The sequence below is a fragment of the Carcharhinus amblyrhynchos genome, chromosome X (assembly GCF_965287045.1).
Source record: "Carcharhinus amblyrhynchos chromosome X, sCarAmb.v2.hapA, whole genome shotgun sequence".
Taxonomy (NCBI): Eukaryota; Metazoa; Chordata; class Chondrichthyes; order Carcharhiniformes; family Carcharhinidae; genus Carcharhinus; species Carcharhinus amblyrhynchos.
Window position 1 is genome coordinate 10534803 of NC_137359.1, and position 7529 is coordinate 10542331.

At 42.4% G+C, this 7529-nt stretch overlaps 1 protein-coding gene across 2 annotated transcripts in view; it reads left to right on the plus strand.

The window, feature by feature from the left end:
- The window catches only part of zc3h10 (zinc finger CCCH-type containing 10), a 109436-nt gene that overhangs the window by 63101 nt on the left and 38806 nt on the right, over positions 1-7529 (plus strand). The window lies entirely within an intron of this gene.

Consider the following 7529-nt stretch of genomic DNA (forward strand, 5'->3'; position numbering starts at 1 on the left):
GTGGACAGTGAAGAAAGTTATCTCCAATTGCAGCGGGATCTTGATCAATTGGGCCAGTGGGCTGACGAATGGCAGATGGAGTTTAATTTAGATAAATGTGAGGTGATGCATTTTGGTAGATTGAACCAGGGCAGGACTTACTCAGTTAATAGTAAGGCATTGGAGAGAGTTACAGAACAAAGAGATCTAGGGATACATGTTCATAGCTCCTTGAAAGTGGAGTCACAGGTGGATAGAGTGATAAAGAAGGCATTTGGCATGCTTGGTTTCATCAGTCAGAACATTGAATACAGGAGTTGGGACGTCTTGTTGAAGTTGTGCAAGACATTGGTAAGGCCACACTTGGAATACTGTGTGAATTCTGGTCACCCTATTATAGAAAGGATATTATTAAACTAGAAAGAGTGCAGAAAAGATTTACTAGGATGCTACTGGGACTTGATGGATTGAGTTATAAGGAGAGGCTGAATAGACGGGGACTTTTTTCTCTGGCATGTAGGAGGCTGAGGGGTGACCTTATAGAGGTCTATAAAATAATGAGGGGCACAGATCAGCTAGATAGTCAATATTTTTTCCCAATGGTAGGGGAGTCTAAAACTAGAGGGCATAGGTTTAAGGTGAGAGGGGAGAAATACAAAAGGGTCCAGAAGGGCAATTTTTCACACAGAGGGTGGTGAGTGTCTGGAACAAGCTACCAGAGGTAGTAGCAGAGGCGGGTACAATTTTATCTTTTAAAAAGCATTTAGATAGTTACATGGGTACGATGGGTATAGAGGGATATGGGCCAAAGGCGAGCAATTGGGACTAGCTTAGGGGTTTTTAAAAAAAAAGTAAGGGCGGCATTGACAAATTGGGCCAAAGGGCCTGTTTCCATGCTGTAAACCTCTATGACTCTAACTCCTTTAATAGAGGAAAATGTTTCATGAGTTATAGCTTTTTGGTGCTATGTGGGCAGCAAAGTGGTTAGCACTGCTGCTTCACGGTGCCAGGGACCCGGGTTCAATTCCTGCCTTGAATGAATGTCTGTGTGGAGTTTGCACGTTCTCCCCGTGTTATGTGTGGGTTTCTTCCAAGCGCTCTGGTTTCCTCCCACACTCCAAAGATTTGCAATTAGGTGGATTGGCCCTTCATGTCCCAAGATATGTAGGTTAGGGGGATTAGTGAGGTGAATGTGTGGGGTTAAGGGAATGGAGTGGGGGTGGGGTGCTGGTTAAGATTCTCTGTTGGAGAGTCAGTGCAGGCTTAATGGGCGAAATGGCCTCATTCTGCATGTAGGGATTCTAGGATTCTATGCAGCAACATCTTGATTGATTATTTTGCAATTGTCATCTAAAAAAACTTTTATTGAGAAAGTACCTCAAAGTACTGCACAGCTAATGAAGTACTCTTTAATATAGACAACACAGCAGCCAATTATCACACAGCAGTGTCCCATGAACAGCAGTGAGATCATTTATCAGATCAAATGTGTTTTAGTGACATTGGTTGAGGGATAAATGTTGGCCAGGACACCAAGGAGAACTCTGTTTGTTTTCAAACAGTGCTGGGGGCTCTTTTGTATGCCTCTAAGAGGACAGACAGTCACTTGGCTCATTTGAAAGATGAGATGGTGGGATTGTCTGACCTCGTTTGTTCCCACCCCACTGCCAGCAAGAACGGAGAATCTGGCACTCAGCCAAAACTCCATTCACTGCAGTGGCACCAGAGACTCCCAGCCGCCAAAAGAGGTTGGAGGTTTTCAGCAAGCATCTCTGACAGGGGTCTTAACAGAGTAGATAGGGAGAAGCCTGCATTGATATAGCCCCTTTAAAGGAGGTAAATGTTTCTTGAGTTACAGATTTTTAGTGCAATGTGTTCATGCAGTAACGCCATGATTGATTTTCTCGTAATTGTCAAGCAAGGCTCGAGAACGAGGGGACAAAGATTTAAAGTAATTGGTTAAAGAAACAAAAGGGACATCGAAAAAGGCTTTTTCACACAGGGAGTGGTTAGGGTCTGGAATACTCTGCCTGAGAGTGTGGTAGAGGCAGGTTCAATCAAGGCTTTCAAAAGGGAATGAGACCATTATCGGAAAAGGAAGAAAGTGCAGGGTTAGGGGGAGAAGGCAGGAGAATGGCACTGAGTGAATTGCTCATTCAGAGGGCCGGTGCAAACACAATGAGTTGAATGGCCTCCTTCTAGCTGTCATTCTATGTACGACTTTCTCAATACTGCACTGAGGTGTCAGTTGAGATTTTTGGGGCCCAAGTCTCTGGAGTGGGACAGTCACAACTTCTAACTCCGAGGTGTGGGATCTGCCACTGAGCCACAGCTGAGACAAGAAGCTACTTGAAACATCGGCTAGGATTTTCCTGCCCCTCCCACTAGTGGGATTTTCTGCTTCCGCTAAAGTCAATGGACTTTTGAATGGCTCACTGCATTTTCCAGCCCTGCCCTCTCCACAACAGGGCTGTAAAATTCCACCCATAGTGTCATTTTATTTCCTCTCCAAGTCACTGACTTAAGTCAGAAAACACATCAGTGCCAGTCATGAGCTTTCAGAAAGCCTGGTCTAGGACTTAGTCTTCATGTGGCAGCCGAGACAATGAACCTTTGACTTTCAGATTGATATTATCTTCATGTAAGCAGTAATTCATTGAAATAAAATAAGTTACTTCCAGTATTAATGCTAGTTAAACAAAAGATTGAATCAAGAATGTTTCAAGGTTCAGTTAACACAATACACAAATAATTGAACTTACATTCATGGATTTAAGTGCTTCTCATTACATAGCCATTGAGTAAATGTTTTTATTCATTTTCAGGAGGTGGGCAACCTTAGGAAGATGGTATTTATTGTCCATTCATCATTGCCCTGAGGAGCTGGCAGTTTCATTGTTTGCTTTTTCTACAACAACATGTCATGTTGGACATTAAGAATCAAACATGTCGTGTGGGCCTAGGGTTGGATCAGGTGTGGATGGCAGGTTCCCTACCTCGAAAAGTTTACTTATTTGTCACAAGTAGGCTTACATTAACACTGTAATGAAGTTACTGTGAAAATCCCCTAGTCACCACTCTCCTGTTCAGGTACACTGAATTTAGCATGGCCAATCCACCTAACCAGCATTTCTTTCGGACTGTGGGAGGAAACTGGAGCAACCGAGGAAACCCACGCAGACACGTGGAGAATGTGCAGACTCCACACAGACAGTGTCCCGAGCTGGGAATTGAACCCAAGTCCCTGGAGCTGTGAGGCAGCAGTGCCAACCACTGTGCCACCGTGCCGTCCCGAAGGGCATCAGTGAGCATTTTAATTGGATCTTTCTGATAAACTGGGAGATTTTAAGTGCCGTTCTTTGGGTGCCAGTTCACAAATTGACATTAAATTCACAATATCATAACCACTCGGGTACCACAGCCTGAGCGTTTAAAATGCCTGCACTCTGTGTAAGGTTAATCATCCATGTCAATGGTAACGGAAGGTTGCAGCGTCTCTGCTAACGCCAATAATGAGCAATCCATATTAACAGCTGTATGAGGTTAGAGTGTCGAGGTTAATGGTAGTGTTGGAAATATATTTGTCTTAAACGCAGTGTGAGGTTAAACAGAAAGCCAAAATATCGAAAGGAAAGTCAGAAATCAGTCACAGTGCCAGTCTAATTTCTTTATTGTGCATACAAACAAAGCAAAATGCCGTATGTAATTTAAATAACACTGAAAGAGTTATTACTTAGATAAATGAGATTGAGACTGATCAGCTTTACTGTTTGAAAATCAATATATAAATTGCTTAAAGAAAGAGAGGTGTCTGCAATTAAGTAGTACCAATAGTAGTACCAGCAGTATTGAATGGGTTTAAGCATCAGCAGTTTACAAAATGCAAGCGGCATCATCGCACCCCTTCCTATACACTTTCTGAAATAATATCCCCTTCCCATTATGTGTTGATGCACCATTGCTTTCGTAGAGTACAAATTGATGAAAGATCCATCACTCATTGAAAACACCATCCCTCTCCATAACCTTGTCCCTCGCTGTAACACTGAAATGTTACACTCCCGACGAAAATCCTGACTGATATATCAGATCTAACTACAACGTTATTTGATATTTCCACACCCCCCAGTGCAATGCTGCTCAATATCCCACACCCTCACTACAATTCATATAGGGTAGCACAGTGGCACAGTGGTTAGCATTGCTGCCTCACAGGCGCCAGGAACCTGAGTTCGATTCCAGCCTTAGGTCACTGTCTGTGTGGATTTTGCACATTCTCCCTGTGTCTGCGTGGGTTTCCTTCAGATGATCCAGTTTCCTCCCATAGTCCAAAGATGTGCGGGTTATGTGGATTGGCCATGCTAAATTACCCCTTAGTGTCAGGAGATTAGCAGGATAGGGCTGGGTGGGATTGTGGTCAGTGCAGACTCGATGGGCCAAATAGCCTCCTTCTGCACTGCAAGGATTCTATGATTCTATAATGGGAGAACAGTTTTTACAGTTCCCAATGACATGTATGGTGATGGTTTGAAATGGTAATGACTGTTCCTATTTTCTGATCATTTCAAATTTGTCCTTTATTCACCAGCACTCACAGGGCTAAAAAGGATGTTTTTTTTTATTTCAACAAATCCTATTTAATAGGCCTCCATCTAATATATGTTACTGTGGATTCTGTTTCATTCTTTCATCAGAACGCAAAACAGTTGAAAGAAGTCTTAGAATGCTTATGACTGGGTCTATGAGAATATGAAAACTTCTATATAGCTGCAACATGATTTGCCAACTTTTGTGGGAGAAAGTCATGTGACAAAACTTTCAGGAACACAGTTAATCACAAATTGACAATGTTATTATGCTAGTAGGTGCGTTGAATCGATCACCAACTAATGCAAAAGAGGATCACATTTGCAAGCAGATTCCAAGCTGATGGAATGTGTGGACAAAAGGCAGAGGTAATTTAATGCAGAAAAGGGTGAAGTGATGCATTTTGACGGAAAGAATGCAGAGAGGCAACATAAAATAAAAGGAACAATTTTAAAATGGCCACAAGAGCTGAGGGTCCTGGGGGTTTATGTGCACAAGTCATTGAAAGCAGCAGGGCAGATTGAGAAATCAGTTAAACATATGGCCATCTAGGCTTTATAAATGTGGTCATAAGAATAAAAAGCAAGAAAGTTATGATAAACCTGTATAAAACACTGTTTCAGCCTCAGCTAGAGTGCTGTGTCAAGTTCTGGGCACCACATTTTAGGAACGATGTTAACATGATGATGGAGTAAATGATGATGCTGGCCTTCATAGCGAGGGGGATTGAATATAAAAGTAGGGAGGTCTTGCTGCAGCTGTATAGGGCATTGGTGAGGCTGCAGCTGGAGTACTGTGTGCAGTTTTGGGCGCCGTACTTACGCAAGGATATTTTGGCCTTGGAGGGAGTGCAGAGGAGGTTTACTAGGCTGATGCCGGAGTTGAGGGGGTTGAACTATGAGGAGAGGCTGAATAAACTAGGCTTGTACTCGTTAGAGTTTAGAAGAATGAGGGGAGATCTCATTGAGACGTATAAGATGATGAATGGGATGGATAGGATAGAGGTGGAGAGACTCTTCCTGCTCAGAAAGGACAGTAGGACTAGGGGGCACAGCCTCAAGATAAAGGGGGGGCGGTTTAGAACGGAGTTGAGGAGGAACTTCTTCACTCAAAGGGTGGTGAATCTCTGGAATTCTCTGCCCGTTGAAGTGGTGGAGGCTGCCTCACTAAATATTTTTAAGACGCGGGTTGATGGGTTTTTGATAAGCGAGGGGATTAAGGGTTATGGGGAGAGGGCAGGAATGTGGAACTGAGCCACGACAGATCAGCCATGATCTTATTGAATGGCGGGGCAGGCTGGAAGGGCTAGATGGCCTACTCCTGCTCCTATTTCTTATGTTCTTATGTAAAACTCCAAGTTACGAACGTACATGTTAAGCTTTTAAATAAGATATGTTTTTAAAAATGGACACATGGCTGAAAATGTAAATTCTGAGAATGTAAATTCAGTGACTGAGAATTTCCTGTGTGGATAATACAAAGTCCTGAGAGACAATGGAATATCGTATCCTTTTCCCAGACAGGGGCATATCAAAGGTGCAAAACAACTGACTGTAATCCTCTGTAGAGATAATGTAATCATATGCTGTGTGTTACGTCTCGGACCTGTTGTGGGTTCTCCCCTTTTCCAGAGATACACAAAAACACACCTGTAATCTTGGTCAGTGTAGACTAATGCTGGATGGGTCAGCGTGACACAAAAGCAAGGAAAGACAACAGTAATTACCCCTGCTCTGGGGTAAAATAAAAGTCTTGCTCTCTCTCTCTCTCTCTGATTGCTGAAGCAAGCCAAGACAGCAAAGAGACAGATGAAAAGGAAGCAGGACAACTCCTCAGCTAAACTGCAGAAGCCTGGAATCTCAAACCCAACTATTCAACTGCTGGAGTCATCATTACTGAAATGTCAAATCTTAACGGCCACAACATTTCACCATCTACTCCTCACAGACAAGTCAAAGACCGACTCCGATTTTTTTTAACCTATTTTTGGATTTACTTCTCATTTCTAATCTGTGTGCATGTGTTTTATTATTTTCCTTGTGTTTAGTAACTGATAAACTCGCTCTTTATTTAATTAATGAAAACATTGTTAAATTGGCTCTTTTTAAACATAAACACATTGGGACTGAGAAAAGGTCTCTGCAAGGAAAGGGATCCTTTTTGAAAGAATCTTGTTGCAACCAGCCAAAGGGGTTGAATAAAGAAAGGGAGACAGTTTGTCCCACCTCACCCATGATCATTTGAGGGTATCACACCTGGAATTTAACAAATTGGAGCTTGTGCTGATATACTTCCCACATCAGGAACGGAGGGTAGTAAATTTGGGAACCTTGCCCAGAGATCGGTTTTAAAGTTAAAGTTAATTACTAGTCACAAGTAAGGCTTACATTAACACTGCAATGAAGTTACTATGAAATTTCATGACCTGCTACACTCCGATGCCTGCTTGGGTCAATGCACCTAATTAGCACGTCTTTCAGACTGTGGAAGGAAACTGCAACACCCTGAGGAAACCCATACAGACACAGGGAGAACGTGCAAACTCTACACAGACGGTGACCCAAACCATGAATTGAACCCAGATCCCTGGCTTCCAAGGATTCATTTTAATGGGGATATAATGTACAGCAAAACATATTCTTCTTTAATCACAATTATTTTGTACAGTTTTCTGTTGTGTTTGGAAGGGTTTTCAACAGAAACTTTTTTTTACAGCTTATATCTCCCACTGCCCGTATCAAAAGCAAATCCGAAATCTAATGAGATACAAACATGAAGATACATGAGCTTCCCTTACATTCCACCCTTACATTATTTTGTGTTCTGAAAATATAGAGCTCTTGTTGGGCTATGTTTCAATGGTGCTGGGATGCAGTTCTGTGAGCTTTGTGGTGAGACTACCAGAAAAATGTCTAAATGAGCTGACTTTGCATTATTGGATGAGGCCAGCATATTTTTGCACA